The sequence below is a fragment of the Rhinichthys klamathensis genome, unplaced genomic scaffold (genome assembly GCF_029890125.1).
Source record: "Rhinichthys klamathensis goyatoka isolate OS25496 unplaced genomic scaffold, OSU_Roscu_1.1 h1tg000432l_1, whole genome shotgun sequence".
Taxonomy (NCBI): domain Eukaryota; kingdom Metazoa; phylum Chordata; class Actinopteri; order Cypriniformes; family Leuciscidae; genus Rhinichthys; species Rhinichthys klamathensis.
Genome location: NW_026606928.1, coordinates 138,612 through 159,730, shown reverse-complemented (window position 1 = coordinate 159,730; position 21,119 = coordinate 138,612). Strand labels below are relative to the sequence as shown.

The following is a 21,119-nucleotide window of genomic DNA, read 5'->3' as shown; positions in this document are numbered from 1 at the left end:
TAACGTACATTGCTAGGAAAGTTTTTCCTTCATGGAAGTTTTGCATTTGGTGAGCTAATAAAATATTAAAACTCAGTCGAATCAATATTTTGTGTACAGTTATTTAATTATGCCATCCAGTATCGCGGACTCGCTCTCTCTTGTTTCATACAGACGCAGCTGCTGCCATTTTGTGACTATTGTTTTGTACACTGTTGGATTATGAGATACAAACAGGTACGATTTTAAAACAGTTTAATCTGAAATCAATATATCTCATCCCCATAATTATTTATGTGGCGAAATGCTGTTATGTGTAATAAAGTGATATGAATGACTGTATACGTATCTCTTAAATGTTCGTTTAGTTTGAACGTGCCGCGCTGCAACTGCTCTCACCGCGGAAGCTTTGCGTTTAAAGACCTAATAAAATTTCAACACAGATCAATATTTCGTGTCTAATTATGTACTTATGTGGCAATAAGCGGGATAATGTACATCCAGCTGGTGGTTCTCTCAAATTAACCCCCTTCAAGCTGTCCTCCGCTTCGAGGTCCTCATCATCCTGTCCTCATCATTTATTTGATCAAAATAGTAATTTTGTGAAATATTAATACATTTAAAATAACTGTTTTCTATTTTTATATATTTTAAAATGTATTTATTCCTGTGATGGTCAAGATAATTTTTTGTGAGAAAAATATGTATTATAAAAAAAGCTCATATGAACAAAATCAAGATCATGATGAGAATGTGAGCTAAAATGTGTGCTTTATTGTAATGAAAATAATGTACCAATGCAAATAAAAAATTAAATAAAAATATATTTGATAAAGTCATATAATATATATATATATTGGTTGACCACCATTAATTTGTGTTTGTGCAGAAGTGTTAGCTTGTATCTGTGTTTGTGTGTGTTAATCTAATTTATTTAAGCCGTCAATATAACATCCCCACATGACTTGCTAGTCTCTCAACTACAGGCACTGCATAAAGCATCAAATTCTATGCGCATAAACACACTCGAAACTACATATTCAAACATCACTCGTGGCAGGGTCATCTGATCAGTCCACTGACAGTTTTTATGGTGATGACTGCACATGCTGAAAGGAACCAGTGATGTTAGACTGAGGCATCATGCGTTAAAGGGGACATATTTGCCCAGTGGCCTCTGTCCATCATGGCCTCCTAATCATCCCCATATATTCATCCACCAATTGGCTTCATCACTCTGTCTCCTCTCCACCAGTAAGCTGGTGTGTGGTGGGCGTTCTGGCGCAATATGGCTGCTGTCGCATCATCCAAGTGGATGCTGCACATTGGTGGTGGTTGAGGAGATTCCCCCTTCTGCGTGAAGCGCTTTGAGTGCCGAGAAAAGCGCTATATAAATGTAATGAATTATTATTATTATTATTATTACATTTTGCACTTCAGTAGCATTTTTTCCCCCATATGTTTCCCCCTGAATTGCACTAAGTCAAGGTTTCTTGCAACACACACACACCCACAGACAGACAGACAGACAGACAGACACACACACACACGGCTGTAAATAAAATAATTTTCAATAGAAACTCACAATATTAATACCTTGATATATTTTACTTTGAGATTTTTAATACCTTGATATATTTTATTTTGAGATTTATCTGGATTAGTAATTAAACATTAATTAATCTTGATCTTTTAAAAAGTGAAAATGAAACTGTAATCGTATCAAAATTGGTTGGGTCCCTGGACTTCAGTTTGAAAATCCCCTGCTCGGAAGTTGCTGTGGTAAGAAAGTGTCTTCAAAGAACATAAACATGTAAGACAAAGCAGCAGTTAAATGAGCCATGTGAGAAACCGTTGCATTTGATTTGCTTGAGCTGCCACCTATGGGCATATGAGCTTCAAATCAAAACGGAAGTAACTTGTAAGAGAAGAGAGTTCACAGCCCGCCTCTTCCTGTCTAACTCGTTGTGTGTGTGTGTGTGTGTGTGTGTGTGTGTGTGTGTGTGTGTGTGTTCGCATACGTGTGAACATGTGTGTGTTTCCAAGCAGTGCAACCACACAGACATGTACATGTATTGAAAGCTGCACACCTACACAGAGACACAAAAACCACAGATTTCCAGTCAGCTTGCCACACATGCGAACACTACACTTATAAAGAAGGCAGACACAAAACCACTCATTGCCAGTCAACTAACCACAAAGACAAACACTTGATTCCGGTTGATGTGATGGATTAAGGAGACTGATGTTCAATGTGATTTTGGATGGTTGCTGCTGCTGAAATCAGGTCAGATGTCTCTCTGATCTTATGAAGCATTCCTGACCCTGACAGCTCACTGTACACATTAACACTTCCTCTCACACCTCACATTTGGCCTGCTCTCTTCACCACTCATTCAATCCTATTAGATATTTGTTGGCTGCTGATAGGCCTACACTCTTAAAAATAAAAGTTGCAAAAGGGGGTTTTCACAGCGATGCCTAAGAAGAACCATTTTTGGTTCCCCTAATCTTTCAATGAAAAATTCTTGAAAGAACCTTATTTTATTATTATTAGTGTGAAGAACATTTTAATAATCTAAAGCAGGGGTGTCCAATCCTGTTCCTGGAGGGCCACTGTCCTGCAGAGTTTAGCTCCAGCCACAATTAAACACACCTGAACCAAAAATCAAGGCATACTAGAAACTTCCAGACAGTGGCCCTCCAGGAACGAGTTTGGACATCCCTGATCTAAAGAACATTTTCCACTATGAAGAACCTTTTGACAATTGAAAGGTTTCATCATGGATGTTAAAGGTTCTTCAAGGAACCATTGATGCCAATAAAGACCTTTTTTTTTGTATTGGAGTGTTTTTGTAAGAGTGTATTGGATGTTGTTGTTGTTTACACATATTTTAGCATTCAGATCATCATCCTGTAGCACTAACCTAAAGGGATAGCAATAGATTATGGCAAAGATTCAACAGAAATGTTTTTTTTCTTTGTACAATGACATTGTTCACACGGATCCGAGAAAATGACTAAAAACGCTGTATTATGCATGCCAGGTCAGTAGTTGGCGATGTCACTTTGTAAAGAAAGACTATGCGCCTGCGTACATAAGCATTGATTCCTATACAGAGCACTTGCGGCAAACGGGCATGCCTATAGACAAAACATGTAAAATACACATGCATGATGTCACCGTTTTCACAGATTCATGTTTTTTGTTTTTGTTTACACGGAGACGATAACAGTATTGCTTTCAAAACCTTGAACTATGAAACCCGTTTTCAAAAGTTTGTGTTTTCAGAATTACAAATTAAATTACAATTCCCACATCTTTGATCATCGTGTCACATAACGCAGCGTCTCACATTTGCACACAGAATGTGATCACACATGTAGTCCTAAGGCCAGAGCTTTGTGACTATAAGGGCCAAACAAGGTTTTCAGTGCAGCTGTGAACATCATACATAATACATCTGAAGAAGCCATTTTACACAAAGATGCTCTTCTTCTAGACTTCTCATCTGCATTTAACTACAGTATCTAGTTCTCTTGAGGCTAAAGCACAGATCAAGCTGTGATTCCATCACATTGTGAATTCTGGACTTTCTCTCCTGCTGAGAGTATGTTAAAACAAACAGAAACTACCGTCTCAAGCTTGTTTGTTTCTACTGGGGCTCCTCGAGGAACTGCAATCCTCCCAGTGCTATTGTCCATAAGTACACATAACACGAAGGATTCAGATAAGAACTTTTAAATTGTAGATGATACAGCTCTGGTAGACCTATCCTGAATATCTGAGGCCAGTTGCATGAAACCGGTTTGATTTCCTACTTAGGGGTGCATTTCACGAAGCCAACTGTGGTTGCAAGCTCTGTCGTTATCTACAAAATTCAACAGAACTTGCAAACACAGGTGGCTAACGATTTTGGGAAAAGGCCAGGCAAGTTGAGATTAGTTTAAGCAAACTCTGGTTTTTCGGGCCCAAGAAGGTGGATTGTTTTTAGCTGGCTAACGGCTAACCTTCTCAAACTCTCGCAGGTTTTATTCTGGGTTAGAGATCGCAAACCAAAACGAACCAGCTGTGAGCAAAGTGACATGAATCTGATGCAATAAGGTCACTGCCCCCTCATATCTCTTGCCCCATATTAAAGCAGTTTAGTGGAAATCTTTTGCTGCCATTTATTTTATTTACATTATATGAATTGTTATGTAGAATTCATATAATATATCTATATAATAATTATATTAATTGTCAATTAATATTAAACTTTGCATTTAAATTAATATAAATATCTAAATATAATCTTTAATATATACAGTTTTTAATCTGAATAAGCTTACGTGTATTCTTCTGAGCTCTTTGTGAATCTGTATAAATTATTATTTAAAATCAGTTGATACATGCATTTATTTTTTCATTCAGCTGGCTTCTCAAACTCTCGCTGCAGCAGCAGTGTTTATTCCTGCCTTATACATTTATAAATTCTTGATATTAATAGAAGTGAATTTCACCAGCTCTCACGTGAGAAGTGAATCAAGCTGATGTCAGAGATAGTCTTATTATTAGGAGATACAAGGGTCCGTGGCTCTACCATTGGAGAAAGCATATTGGCTAACTTGGATCAAGTGTGCATTGATAACCAATCACATTACAGCCTTGACGTCATTGAATTTCAATCAGAGTTTTGCGTGCAGATAGAAAGTGTGGTAAGGTACAGTAGAGAGTCCTGGATAAGCAGTGACAACCAAAATGACATTTTATTGACCTCTCTCGGTATCTATTTCTGCAGAATCAGGTAGCTCTGCCTACAGTAAAATCTCACTGGTTGAAAGTTCCACAACACATAGCTGTATATTAAACATCAAATCTATTCTGATTGACTGCAACTGTGTTGCATCTCACGGTTTCATGTTCATCGTGGACAGACAAATTGCTTGCCACTGTAAATTCTGGTCAGGGAACAGTGTTAGTAAACATTGAGGTAAATTCCAGTATCTGTAAATGTATAATATGAACAATGTCTACAGCATTATTTAGGTCTATTTAGGTATCAAAAATTCCCGAACACTTCAGGTCAGTAGGTTCAAAAAGTAAACTAGCAAAAAATATGAGGAAAAACAACAACAACAACAACAAACATTATTTTTGTTGCTCAAACAGAGTGAAACATTCAAATAAATCATTTATAGTAAAAGTTAGGCTGTGTATGAAGCACTGTGGCCTTCCTTGGCCTCAGGACCTTTATGACCTCTTAGTTGTGGAGGAGGCTAAGAAAATAAGAATACACAAACAGTACACTTCTCAAATACATTGAACCTCCACCTTCAGGGAGGAGGTAGATAATTCCTCCTCTCAGTAAAAACAAATTACAAAGGCATTTTTTCATTCCCGTAGCTGTAAGCCTTTAAATAAGGACAATGCCTGACTTTGTGAGGGGATGCGCACCATGGGGGAGTGCATATTGTCAGTCTCTGTTTTACTATGACTTAATTATGATTTGTCTAGTATTTGTCTTGTGGGTTATAATATGTGCCAAAAGCCAATGTGCAATAAATTGTATTGTACTTTATAATAACATTTTATAGACATAGCCTATCTGGAATTTTTATTTGATAGAAATTTTGGTAACACTTTATTTTTAACTCTATTGAAAGTTAATTATAGTCAACAGAATGTGTTAAAGGTGCAGTATGTAATATTGACAGCTAGCGGTTCAAATGGGTACTGCAGTCCAAATTCAAAATATTGGAGAGGGTTGTTTCCCCGCCACCACCTCCTCAGACTCCACGCTCACGCAGGTTGCTAATTTCACGCGGGTTGCGCAATGGACAATGGAAGGCGATGAGCACTTGTAAGTTGATTCATCCGCATTTAATATGCCTCTGGACATAGAGCTTTTCAGATGGATGCCGAGGCTTTTTAGGTCAGGTAGAATCTGCGATCTCTGACCTAGTTTGTTTGCTGACTTCCGTGGCTACAATATGCGGTGTTTTCCGCTAGCTGGCAACCCGGGGTGTCGAAATACTATTGGGTAAACTGGCAGTGGGCGAGATCACACAGACCAAAACAAAAGCAGACATTCCGTCACGGAACTCATATTTCAAGTAAAGGATAATGTACATCCAGCCAGTTGTTCTCTCAAAATAAACCCCGACAGGGTGATGAGGACCCCGATGCTACGCGAAGCTGAATGTACATTATCCCGCTTATAACACGGCTATTTGCCACACAAGTAAATAATTAGACACGAAATATTGATCTGAGTTTAAATATTTTATTAGGTCTTTAAACGCAAAGCTTCTGCGGAGAGAGCAGTTGCAAGTTCAAACTAGACGGACATTTAAGAGATACGGTTTACAGTCATACAGCTTATTACACAGCATTTCACCACATAAATAATTATGGAGATAAGAGATATTGATTTCAGATTAAACTGTTTTAAAATCGTACCTGTTTGTATCTCATAATCGAGTCCAGCGAGAGAGCGAGTACACGATACTGGATGGCATAATTAAATAACTGTACACAAAATATTGATTCGACTGAGTTTTAATATTTTATTAGCTCACCAAATGCAAAACTTCCACGAAGAAAAAACTTTCCTAGCAATGTATAGCGCTGCTGACTTCAGTAACCCGGATGAGCCTGCGTTATCTGTTTTGAGTGGTCGTTCTCTGGGAATAACACACCGCTGGATGGTGCGATTGACCAATCAGAATCAAGTATTCCACAGAGCCGTGTAATAAAGTAGAATAACTGGCTGTAGCATTGTTTTTCGGAGAAAACTTAGACTGTGAACTTAGACTGGTTCCTAAATATCTGCAAACGTATTATGGTATTTTATGGTACTTTAGTAACTTCAAAAAGTTACATACAGCACCTTTAAAAGGACCATCAAAATAAAGTGATTTTTTCCACAAAAGGGCATTGACAATTTTCTACTTTTCAGTTACCTGATTTTCAATATAATAATATATAATATATTGAAATCTGTATTAGTCTATATGGTTTTATATATGGATGCATCGATTTGGGCATTTTTGGCCGATAATGATAGTGATACCAGTTTAGTTTATTTTAGTTTTATTTTAAACATGGCCAAATGAATGCATCCTTTAATATTTTATAATCTTATAATTCATAATAATTCATTAGATTGTAATTAAAAGAACATTTAATAATTTATATATTAATATTTAATATAATCTTTAATTATAATCATAGTAATCTTATTAGTGCCATATTGAGATAATTGTTTTATTAAAAAATGGAGTTTGTTCCTGAATCACAATAACATGTAGATTAAATCTGATTGTCTGTTATAGCTGTTAAAATGTTTTATTTAAACACTGCTATATAAGCAGTAACTCATTATCCCTTCCAACTAACTCAAGGTAATAGTTTTTGTTCAACAACAAACAATAGTAATTACATCTCAATAGGAATCACATTGCAATTAAAATCACATCAGAATAAAAAAGACAATCATTCACACACACATACAGACATTAATTTTACCTCTTATCTCAAGATCTCTGTTACCATCTAAGAACAGGAACTTTTGGAGAGGAAACCTGGAAAACCTGTGTGGTAGAGAGACAGAAAGAGAGAATGAGATAAGCATTTTGTATAAGCATTTTTGTCTTAGCTTGTACAATTTTGAAGAAAAAACAAAACATTGAGAGAAGTATTTCTGTATGAAGAAGTACACAATGCCACACTCCTATTTAATTAAACAGAGATAGGCTATACACACTGAACACGCCAGGTAAGAATACAAGAGTTAAAAGGGATAGTTCACCCAAAAATGAAAATTCAGTCATCAAGTTGTTTCAAACCTGTATGAACACAAAGGAAGATATTTTGAAGAATGTTTCAAACAGTTGATGGTCCCCATCGACTTACTTAGTATTTTTTTTTCCTACTATGAAAGTCAATGGGGCCCATCAACTGTCAGGTTATCAACATTCTTCAAAATATCTTCTTTTGTGTTCAGCAGAAGAAAGAAACTCATAGGTTTTTTAACAACTTGAGTAAATGATGACAGAATTTAAATTTTTGGGTGAACTATCCCTTTAAGGTCTGCAAAACTGTTACTTCCTCTCAGTCTATTGTTCTTTCCTCAGAGGGAAAGAAATTCTAAGAGAGAGAGAGAGAGAGAGAGAGAGAGAGAAAGAGGAATATGTCTCCACTGACAGTTGAAACGTTAAATGTGAAGCATTAAATCTTGATCTATGGTTACTGGGTGCATTTACGCTGAATGGGGAAACTGAAGGAAAACCACATTCTCTGGACAGAGAATAATCAACTGATTGGATAACTAAACATATGCAAAATGAACACTCATATTGAATGCAAAATGTGGTTCTTTTCTACAAAAAAAAAAAAAAAAAAAAAAAAAAACAGCAGTGTAGGATTTAGTGCATTCTGGAATGATCCCTGAACATCGCCTGATTGTCTGCCATGAACTAAGACTACTTATCTCTTCTAAATCAAAAACATGACCAGCTTCAGTCAGTTTTGGCTGTATTTTGTCTGCACTGATGAGAGCAGGGTTCAAAACTAACACTTGCCAAGCACCAAAATTAAATAAAGTTCCTCGCCAATTGGCTGATTTTTTTGTTTCAAACAGCATGGTTTAAATCACATTGTAAGAATGAGTCTCAACCCTCTCTTATTTAAGAGACTAGCTTGATTCAAATGGAACAGTCTGTTGAAGAAAACACATGTGCCTTGCCTTCTAACAGCTTCCTCCTCTAGGATGCCTTGAGTCATTTTTTCCCTCTAGAATTCCATGTGGCTAAAATACATGGGATATTTCTCGCATTCAACTTTCAAAATGAAAAGGAATAAATTCACAATGTGTCTTCTTCACATTTTTGTGCAATTTCACTGACAGATGGAGCTGTCACCAGCTTGTTTACGATGCTTCAAGTGAACACAATGACCTGCGCGGTTTGTCACTTAGTGAAATTTGTGTGCAGTTGTATACAACATTTGGTCACAATTCACTTTCATTCTATGGAAAAGATCAGCCAAAAAACTCTATCTGTATATAACTCCCGTCTGTGGCTTTTACCCCAGAAAAAATATAATGTTTTGATCAACAGCTATCGACAACTCCTTCAACTTATCCATTTCGACACAAGCGTGAAACCCAAAGGTTCAAATTCTTCCCCATTTTCAACACAACTGACTGTAGAAAGCCAGCCAGGATTAGACCCCATGGGGAGGATTATGTAATCTCACAGAGAAACTCTCTCTCGACAGAGACCATGGTAAGATAAGAAGGAATCCATGTAGAAAACCATGCGCGACAGATGTTAATGAGGCGAGGAGGGAAAATTTGTGCGTGATCTGATGTGATAGCGCCGAGAGAGGAAGACAAACATAAACATTTGTGAGTGAGTGCATGTGAGGAGGAACAGATAAGCAGTGGAGAGAATACAAACACTGCTTTAGATGGCAAAGAGGCATTTGTATGCAGTTTCATATGGTGAGTGGCGACAAGTTTATACAGAGTGAACTGTCACACACATCAACACAAAAACACTCATCCCACACTTTGCCGGCAGCTGGAAGGGCCGAGGGCAACTTTCTATCAATGTTCAAACGGCCACAAACACAATCAGAGTTTTTATTGCATTTATTGACGGCCGCACAAAGACAACCCCGAAGCTGTCGCGTCACTCACACTGCGCAAATACTTTCAAGCTGATATCCAAAAGAGCATTCCTCGCTCTCTCACACTCTTCCATCCCTCCAGCTAAAAAGGCTAATATGATGAAGCAACACCAAATGAATCCCCCACTATTTCCACACTGACTATCACTCGCTTTCTCTAAGGATAAGCATATTTATGGCCAGTGAGGATATAGCAGATCCGACAGCAGGGAGGGACTGGTGCCAGCTGACCTTATGCAACAATAATATAATATAATATAATATAATATAATATAATATAATATAATATAATATAATATAATATAATATAATATAATATAATATAATATACACACACACACACATTTCAAGATCAGTTCTCTTCAGATGTAGTTCTTGCTTTCTGGGAATAAACGAGCCATTTTCCCTCTCGATCTATTGACAGAAATTAGACTAATGGTGCAAAGAATAAAATAATTGTGGATCAATAAAAGAGTAATTTTCTCTTTAGAGAAATAATTCAACTGTTAGACACTCATTTCTGAAGCCGTATGATGTTTTCTTCCATGGACCAACAAAGACGATCTTTTCCATACAATGAAAGTGAAAAGTGACAAACAGCTATAGCATCAAAAAGACTAAAAAGCTAAATAACATAAAAGTAGTTTATTCGACTTGTGCGCCATTTTCTGAAATAATTTCAAGCTATGTGTGAGGAACTGTCACAGTTATGTTCTGTTATGGTCATGTTTCTTTGTGTTTTGACTCTGCCTTCATTGTCTGCTAGTTTGACCTGATTTAGTCATTCATTGTATTCACCTGTTGCCCATCAATTATCTCAGTTCTGGTATAAGTACTCCCTGTTTTGTTCAGTTCTTTGTCTCTTGTCTATGTTTGATGGTCGTTATTTTGCCTGTCGTCATCTTCATATTACTCATTGAGGATTATTAATTAAAGACTCTTGACTTTTATCTTTGTCGTAGTGTAGTCTATACAACCAGTCTGTGATGGGAACATACTCAAATTAAATATAACATACTGAAAATTCATGCATATTAGCTTAATTTCAATAGCGCAGAGTTCGATTATTAATATGGGAGATGTGATTAAAAGTGAATAATTACTTACATTTTTAGAATGTGTTGAATAAAGCAAAGCAGTCAAATGAGCTACTGGTTACATACCTGCCAACTTTTGAGTTTTGCTCGGCGTGAGATTTGTTGACGGGGGGGGGGGGGGGGGGGATGGGGGAGGGGGGATCGGGGATCGGGGGGTAGAGACGAGTGAGATTTGTTGACGGGGGGGGGGGGGGGGGAGGGGGGATCGGGGGGTAGAGACGAGTGAGATTTGTTGACGGGGGGGGGGTCTCGCTCGCGCAAGGTCTCTCGCTCGCGCAAGGTCTCTCGCTCGCTCTACGCGGTTTGGAGCACAATCTCTGTCTCGCATGCACGCTCGCTCTAGATAACGGGAAATTTTTAACGAATTTGCGGTATAACTAGTCGATCACGAGTGGCTCAACAGGTAGATATATAGATAAACTCATCTTCCAGGCATTTGACCGCCCGGGTTGACACTTCAGCGTGAGAAATCGGGAGTGTGGCGTGTGAGCGTGTGAAACCAATCAAATGCGGGTGTCTCACGGCCAATGCGTGAGAGTTGGCAGCTATGTGGTTATGGTAATTTTATGGTGCTTTTTGTCATTTATGGAGCTTGACAGCCCTTGTCACCATTCACTTTATTATAGGAAAAACAGCAGAGCGAACATTCTGCAAACTTTAGCAGTTGCATGGAAGAAAGAATGCCATACAAGTTTAACACATAAAAACAAACCATCCGGGACAACAGAACACTCTAATAAATATGGACTTGACATAGTAGGCCTACAATTAATTCAGCACCCAAGTTTCACTCTAGTAAGTAAGGGATAACTCCGCATCACGTCAGGCGATTCTTTGTCTCCACGTAGTGGATTATCTCGCTTTATACCATGGTCATTATGCCAGCATTGACAACTTAAAGCTGTTATTGATGTTTATTTGACTGGAATGGTAAAATTGACGGTGCTTTAGATCTAGCATTCTGCCCGCTTTGAATCAGACACAGAGATAAAGTAGTGCGTAAGATTACATTTATTTGAATGAATGAATTATAGCATTTATTTGAATTGATTGTCGAGAGAGAGAGAGATTTGTACCTGCCTCTGTTCAGCGTCTCTCCATTAACAATGAAGCTGTGAGTTTTACTTTAAAATAGCGATGTAACCCCCTCGTTGCTAAGAAATATAATGTAGTGATTCAGTAGCAAATCTATTTTACTACTAAAAGTCGTGGCAGCGTTGATAAGTTTCTGTGCTCCTGAATGTTTCTGTGTGTGCGCAGCGCAATCTCTGCTCTCTGTGTGCGAGTGACTTATGTTGCGTGTGCGCTTCAAAGAAAACAGCGCATTAATAGAACGTGATTAAACTGACTTGGAACTACCTGTGGATTGCATTCACACAGACCATGGTATAAATGTAATATGAATCACAGTGTGTTGTTTGACTTCATCCTAACAAACAATTAAAAGTGGTAGGCTACTTGAACTATTGAATCTATAGTCCCTCCATTCAGTGTTGCCAGACGTACGATAATTTTGACCTCTGTACGATGTACGATCAATAATGAAAAAAATCCCATAATGTACGATAATTTCTGAATTTTGTGACACTTCAATCGGAGGTCATTGTAATCATAGTGCTTCTATACTCATTGATCTAGCTGTGGATCTACGTCATGATTGTGAGGAGAAAGTGAAGGTGAGAGAGCACAGAAGAGAGGGAGGGAGCGAGAGACCTTGCGTGTGTGCCTCATGAAAGCTACTCCCCCCGTCAACAATCCGGTCAACCTAATTTTTGAGCTGAAATAATTTATTGAGTCCCTGTAGAAGACACGAAGACAGTTTATTTACTGGTTACAATTAAGAATACTCTTTGGAACAGAATCTGTGTCTGTTTGTGGGTGTTTGGTATCATTAGTCTAAATCCTGATTAAAAGGTCAGTCTATCTGAGCGCACACAGGCAGTGACTCATCCCTGTGTGTGAGCTGATGAATGTGTGTGTGTGTGTGTGTGTTTGCATACCATCTGCCATTGCATATCTGATCAAGTTAGACAAACCCTCCAGAGAGGCCCTCATGACATCTATAAATACCTTGGTCTCTAAAATACCCTAAAACAATATACAACCAAGATTATTTCCAAGATTGAAAAGAAAAAGTCAGAAAATCATAATCAACAAACAGGAATTAATATGTCACGCATCTGGCGCAGATTAATCTGTGAGAAGATAATACCAGCATCAAACTTCCTGTGCAGGTAACAATAGCAGCCGACTCAACCGCTGTAATCGCCACGCCTACCACTAACCTCCGGTTGCCATGACGATGAAGCGCTTGTGAAAGGTGCATTAGGCCCAGAGGCTATCAGCAGGTTGCACTTACTCACCAAGAAAACAACACACACACACAAGAAAACATGAACACTTACAGGCTGTTTGTTTCTTTTTTTAGGATGAGCATGAAAAAAGACATATGTTTGAATGAATCCACTCTGATTACCTGCACCATATGTTCATTAGCACAACGTATGGAATCAAATGCTTGGAGCCGCTATGAGTGGGATGGATGGATGGATGGTGGGAAAATGAGGGAGTACATGGAACATGGAAGTCCGAAGGTGACCAGCCAGACAGACGCACACACAACATATCGTACACAGTATGAATAGCTTGAAGTGTTCTGTGAAGTGGATACATTAATTAAAGCATTAAAGCACAACAATTCACTATATTACTGAATCCCAAAAGCCTTGCGGTTATTCATTCCCTGAAATCAACACAGAAACAAGCAGCGATACAGGGCCAAGCCCGAAGGCATCGCAAGCACAGCAAGAACAGCAAGCACAGCAGCACATCAAGTACTGTAAGCACAGCAGCACATCAAGTGATTACCATCACTACAAGTGTGCCAAATTTCAAAATTTGAAAACAAAAACAAAAAAAACCCAGCTGTTTCAGAAGTACAAGTGAAAATTAACTCAAAATGAAGATTTTTTATATAAATTTGCTGCATGTTATATTTATTGAGTTCCATTCTCAGATAGACACCATATCTGGAACTGAAACAACTTTTGCACCACTACTGGCCACAGTACCTCTTGCGGTCTGGGCATGTGCCACACAGGATTCGAACCCACGATCAGAAAGGTTTGGGATTCGTGGCACACATGGTTTAGCAGCTTGCAACACTCAGAGGACGCTGAATTACAAAGCTGCAGAGGAGAGGCTTCAGTGTAAGAATGAGTATACAAAAGCATGTTAAGCAGATTGGCATGCTAAGATAGCTTAATGATAATGAAGCTTATGGCTAACCTGATAGCTGAAGAGCCACATTAGAAAGAATGGCATCTGGTTAGCATGCTAACCAATTACTATGCTAAGCTAACTAGCATAAGTCTACAAATACAGGCAAGGTTGACTTTGGAGACGAATATCTCGGGAATGGTAGCGAATATCAAAAATCCGTTCAGTCATTTCTAAAGATCATCTGATCGAATTTTGAGCAAAATAGTAGAAGCAAAAAAAAACTGTTTTTCATTTGCTATAATATGGCGGACAGTCACATTGTTGGAAAATGACAAATGACACATCGGCGGAATCGGCATAAGCCAAGGAATTTAATGACATAAATTTTGAACTATGATTTCAAAAGTTATAAGCGTTTTTGCAAAGAAAATTATATCTCTGTAACACTAGGTGGCGCTGTATTCAAACTTTTCATGTCCCTTAAGGACATGGTGTCGATCCTCCCTACCAAATTTTGTGCTGATATGTCAAATAGTTTAAAAGATATTGCAATTTATGACAAAATTTCTAATTGGCGGACACATGGTTCATCCAATCTCGGATAATTTTGCATCCACGGATTCGGCATGACGCAAGGAAATATAGACACCAGTATTATGATTTTCTGACAAACTGTTCAAAAGTTATTGCCCAAAATAGCCATTTTCCAGATTTCATGACGCTGTTCCCAACTCTGACGAAGAGCATACGTGCTCGAAACGTTACCACCTGTGTGTGAATCTATTAAATTTTTTCACATTTTTTGAGCCAAGGTGTGCTGACTTTTTATCCCCCTTTTTTATATAATTTTTTTTGTTGAGCACCCAACTTGAGCAACATAGTGTTTTGCTGTGGATGTGCGTGCTTTTGAATCTGATTTTGCTGTTCCCAACTTTGGCATGGACCGTCAGGTCATGGCTCCGATGAAGCGTACCAATTTTCGTTTCGATTGATCAAAGTTTCGATTGGCCGAGCTATAGCTTCTGAACCAATTTTGGGTCGACCTCGTTAAGTTTGCGACATCATAACTTTTGAACAAAGATGAATAAAAGAAATTTGTACACTCATTTCTGTGCGGCTCAGTCCAAAGATCATTTGAACAAATTTTGAAGGAGGAATAGCAAAAAAAAACGGAATACTGTACTTTTCAGAATGGCCACTACTGTAATGGGTGGAGTCTTAATGTAAGATATTGAATGTAATCAGCATGAAGAGTGGAATTAGGTGTACTAAGTTTCATTTTTCTAGATCAAAGGGTTCAAAAGTTATAACCTTTAGAAGATTGAATTTGTGAACTGGTGGTGGCGCTATAGAGTTGGTCCTAGAGACTCCAAAATTGGTTCAATTACTTTTCATGACCATCTCTACAATTGTGCCAAATTTCATAATTTTCCTACTTACAGTTCATAGGGCTGCCATTGACTCCCATTTAGGAAAAATAATAAAGTAAACTAACAGATACAATAGGGGCTATCCCCTTCGGGGCTTAGCCCCTAGTAAGGCCAAAATGGGGAAATTATTAGTCTAATTTTTTCTAAATGATCAATGATTAATGACTATATAGCTTAGCAATGTTATTCAGAGCATATGTTGATTCCACTGCACTGTTCCCCAGTTCATCTGTAATGCTTTAAAGAGAATGTGTACAATACGGCTCTCTTGGGCCCTATTAAGACCAAGGCCAAAGTGACTTTAATAGAGATGTTCATTCATTCATTTAATTAGTCAAGCGAATGGATTGTTTTCTTGGGACTAGGTGGACAGCAACATCACAGCGCTTGAAACTGGGTGGACACAAATATCTGTCATATATTCTCTCGTTGCCCGTTTCAAGTTATACCACCATTAATAAACACAAACCACCATCATGACAGACCTCGTATACTCATCCCAGCAACGGCAAAATGAACAACAACAAACTACTTTTTGCACATTACTAAACAAAATACAGATTCAAATATTACCATTTTGAAAAAGCTGCTGAAATATAATATATATGTGATGTGTGTATAATTTCATAAACTACTATGAGTGCACTAAACACAGCAAAGAGAAGAAGCATTTGCCTGAGGATGTAACCATAGAAACGGTAGGCAACTCTAGCACTTTCTGTTAGGATCAATAAAATGAATTCAACAAAACATAAGTACAGTCATAATTTAAAGCTTTGCCATTTTAAATACCAAAAATTTATCAAAACATTTAGTTTTTTGTTTAGAATGTCTTGAAGCAATCTGAAGGGTAGTTAGCAAGTGAAAGTCACTAATTCACACACTTACTAATACTTAGACTAAAAATAAGAATAAAATATATATAATCCATTATTATTCTTAAATTGCCCTTTACTCAATATTTGTGATTCTTTTCAAACAGGAGCATTTTTAAATTGCTGATATGTTTTAGGCATCAGGTCAAGAATGTAATTTAATTCTGTAAATTCAGAAAATGTCCATGAATGTGGCCGAGCAACTTGGACTTTGAAAGCAAGCTGTTGTCTGTCTGACAGGAAGAGCCTCGGCCAAATGAGCAACATACCAGTGACATTTATGAGACCCATCATACTGTTTATTGGGATGTTGAGGCTGACTGTGCCAAAAGCTTTGCAACTTCACTACTTAATAGCCAAAATGATCTTCATTTGCTCTAAATTCAAAGTGCCCAAATAATGTTTTTTTGAGTATTACCTTTCATGCAATGTGTAATGTAGCTGTCAGTGAATGTAAACGGTCTGCAAAGTTGAGATGCAGAAAGTGCACAATAAATAAAGATATTGACTCTCAAAAGAAAGATTCAACTCTGAACAGCCTAAATGAGTCATCAGGAATTCGAATCCCACCGTTGTGAGGGCTACACGTCACCGGGTAACACATTTGCACAGTGCCCACCTATAGTCTTCATTGACTGTCCGAGAACAACGTTTACTTTGACCCACCCTCAAATGCTGTAGCTGGTGTCTCAAATGCTTTACACATGTCGAGAATGCGCCGTTTCTGCTCTGCAAAAGCAAATTCTCTTTGTAAACACTTCCAAAGGATGAGGAGGTAAAGAGTTAGTGAAATTACCACAGCAGTATAACCTTTTGACGATTGTTTCTCAAATCTCCGTGAGGTCTAAATTGGATTTATAAAACGCTTATCCATTACAGATGGGACAGTACCCACTTTATTTGGACCAACTTGCTCCTCAGAATCACAACCTGTAAGTATGATTAATTATTGATGTATATATTTTCTACCGGGTGTTCAAAATACATAGTTTTGAGTTTTATATTGTGCTAGTTCTCCGGCTAACTCACGTTATTACTAACTTACTGAAATAGTTCTGCTAAGCAGCTATGGGCTCACTATTACCTAAAATTGTGTCCGTTAATGCATATTATCTGTTGTTTTTTACTATTTTGAGAAATGATAAAGGATAGAGGAAGTTTTGTTTTACAATCTTTAATGTTACATCAGTCATTCATGTTAGTGCTGCTTGGCTAAAATATGTGGCATTATTGATACAGTTAATGCAGTTCCGGAATGTTCACCGCAATACATAAAAAATATACACATCGGTTGGTTGATGAACAACATACAGTACACTTGTTAATGCTGATGCAGTTGCAACATCTCAGAATGTACCTCAAACTGAGCAGTGTATCACTCACTGAGAAACGTCCTTCTCAAGTAATCCTTGCGATGGAGGTTCGGGTTGAATAACTAGTTCTTCCAATGTTTCAGCATCAGACTCGCGCTCAAATTTTTATGGTGAAATCGACTCCATTGTTACTGTCTTTACAGTGTGTACAATCACTGAGGATTTAGGAAGCCTCCGGAGCAGAAGTTAATTTATGGTAATGGAAGTTTCGTTTCCGACACGTGTGGTAAGAGGTACAGTTGATCAATCACAACAGACTGGGCCGTCTAACCAATCAGAGCAGAGTAGGCTCTCGAAAAAGAGGGATTTAGAGAGACTGAATTATTGGATGAGTCGTTTGAGAATCATTGAAAAAATGTGGTGATGTGCAAATTGCAATGTATATTATGAGAATTTTTTTCGACCTTGTAATGTAATGTAAACCTATTGTAGGAGACCTCCAAAACAAAATTAGGAGCCTTTAAAATAGCATAATAGGGGCACTTTAAACTTTGAAAGTGTTCTGCGAGAACAGCGACAGATGTTTAGCAAGACTGGTATGTGGAGTGTCTCTGTGCATTTGTGTCTGTCTGTCTATTAACAGGTCCTTTCTGAAGCTTATTTTAAACCTCACACACTTTTTAAATGCACATCTGATCATGTTTCTGTTAGAGTCTAGTATATGCGTGTGAAAGGGAAAAGTATGTGTATGGTACAGTAAATGTCTCTATCTGCATGTTTGTGTGTTACAGTATGTCGGTCTGTAGGTCTGTAGGTGTAGCAACCAGTTAGTAAAGCATCTTACATGCATGCAAGACAAACAGAGGATTTCATAGTGTTTTATTCCAGAGCAGCTGAATTGAACTGTGGACAGATGGTCCAGTTCTGTTCCATGGAAAATACAGCTGTCCTGTACACATTTCTACACACATACTTTTAACAAAGGTGCACATTATCTAAATCCCAATTTTCCCTGAAATAAAAAATCAAGTTCAGTGTAATTTCAAAAAGAACATACAAAGACAGACTGGGGCGAATGGATGTTAAAAATAGAGAGCTCAAGAACGAAGGAAGAAAGTGAAATGGAAATTGCGCTGTCTGGACATGCGAGGTGTAGAAAGAGACTGAACGCTGGTGGAATGAGAGCTGTGAAGACGAAATGATCAATAAATAACTTCATAACTACTGGTTGCCATAGAAAACTCTTAAGTTTAAAGCGTGCCGGAGACACAGTCAGAAAGAGAAACTGGCATACAGACTGACACACACACACACACACACTGTTTTCATGTGTTATGGGGACTGGGTGGGCGATATGGCTGGGCGATATGGCCAAAAAAACATATCTCGGTATTTTTTGGTTAAAGCATCAGTCTATAACTTTTTTGGGTTGGTGGATTTTGGTACTGGTGGATTTCCACGAGAAATTGATATATCGTACAAACTCGATATACAGGTCCTTCTCAAAAAATTAGCATATTGTGATAAAGTTCATTATTTTCCATAATGTAATGATAAAAATTAAACTTTCATATATTTTAGATTCATTGCACACCAACTGAAATATTTCAGGTCTTTTATTGATTTAATACTGATGATTTTGGCATACAGCTCATGAAAACCCCAAATTCCTGTCTCAAAAAATTAGCATATCATGAAAAGGGTCTCTAAACGAGCTATTAACCTAATCATCTGAATCAACGAATTAACTCTAAACACCTGCAAAAGATTCCTGAGGCTTTTAAAAACTCCCAGCCGGTTTCATTACTCAAAACCGCAATCATGGGTAAGACTGCCGACCTGACTGCTGTCCAGAAGGCCATCATTGACACCCTCAAGCAAGAGGGTAAGACAGAAAGAAATTTCTGAACAAATAGGCTGTTCCCAGAGTGCTGTATCAAGGCACCTCAGTGGGAAGTCTGTGGGAAGGAAAAAGTGTGGCAAAAAACGCTGCACAACGAGAAGAGGTGACCGGACCCTGAGGAAGATTGTGGAGAAGGACCGATTCCAGACCTTGGGGGACCTGCGGAAGCAGTGGACTGAGTCTGGAGTAGAAACATCCAGAGCCACCGTGCACAGGCGTGTGCAGGAAATGGGCTACAGGTGCCGCATTCCCCAGGTCAAGCCACTTTTGAACCAGAAACAGCGGCAGAAGCGCCTGACCTGGGCTACAGAGAAGCAGCACTGGACTGTTGCTCAGTTTTGCATGTCATTCGGAAATCAAGGTGCCAGAGTCTGGAGGAAGACTGGGGAGAAGAAAATACCAAAATGCCTGAAGTCCAGTGTCAAGTACCCACAGTCATTGATGGTCTGGGGTGCCATGTCAGCTGCTGGTGTTGGTGCACTGTTTTATCAAGGGCAGGGTCAATGCAGCTAGCTATCAGGAGATTTTGGAGCACTTCATGCTTCCATCTGCTGAAAAGCTTTATGGAGATGAAGATTTCATTTTTCAGCACGACCTGGCACCTGCTCACAGTGCCAAAACCACTGGTAAATGGTTTACTGACCATGGTATTAGTGTGCTCAATTGGCCTGCCAACTCTCCTGACCTGAACCCCATAGAGAATCTGTGGGATATTGTGAAGAGAAAGTTGAGAGACGCAAGACCCAACACTCTGGATGAGCTTAAGGCCGCTATCGAAGCATCCTGGGCCTCCATAACACCTCAACAGTGCCACAGGCTGATTGCCTCCATGCCACGCCGCATTGAAGCAGTCATTTCTGCAAAAGGATTCCCGACCAAGTATTGACAATTGAGTGCATAACTGAACATAATTATTTGAAGGTTGACTTTTTTTGTATTAAAAACACTTCTTTTATTGGTCGGATGAAATAAGCTAATTTTTTGAGACAGGAATTTTGGGTTTTCATGAGCTGTATGCCAAAATCATCAGTATTAAAACAATAAAAGACCTGAAATATTTCAGTTGGTGTGCAATGAATCTAAAATATATGAAAGTTTAATTTTTATCATTACATTATGGAAAATAATGAACTTTATCACAATATGCTAATTTTTTAGAAGGACCTGTACCGCCCAGCCCTAGGACTTTCCATAGACATAATGGTTTTTATACTGTACAAACTGTATATTCTATCCCCTTACACTAACACTAACCCTACCCCTAAACCTACTCATCACACAAATTTTCCTGCATTTTTACATTAAAAAAAAAAAAACTCCAAATATTTTTCCTACTTTTTAAGCAACTTTACCCAGAATTTTAATCTTAAAATCTGAAGAGCCTTTAAAAAATATGAATTGCATTACAACTGTCATAGTTGTGCCATTATTTCTACCAAAATTAGCAATTTAAATAATTAAATAGTTCTATCAAAAGTTCAGCATCTGTCAGTCACTACAGTTATGTCGACTGACTAATGGTGTCTCATTTGGGAGCCCCAATCACCTCTGAGTAAAAAAAAAAAAAAAAAAATGGAATTGGTGAGTGGAATTTGCATACCAAGCCACTCCCCCATACATA

General features: G+C 38.2%; 1 protein-coding gene across 1 annotated transcript in view; it reads right to left on the bottom strand.

Annotated features, from left to right (window-relative positions):
• Positions 1 to 21,119, bottom strand: part of stat5a (signal transducer and activator of transcription 5a) — a 106,935-nt gene that overhangs the window by 29,177 nt on the left and 56,639 nt on the right. Inside the window, exon 2 of the mRNA XM_056235878.1 lies at positions 7,493 to 7,557. The gene's annotated coding sequence lies outside the window, so the exon portion shown is untranslated. The remainder of the gene's footprint in view (positions 1 to 7,492; positions 7,558 to 21,119) is intronic.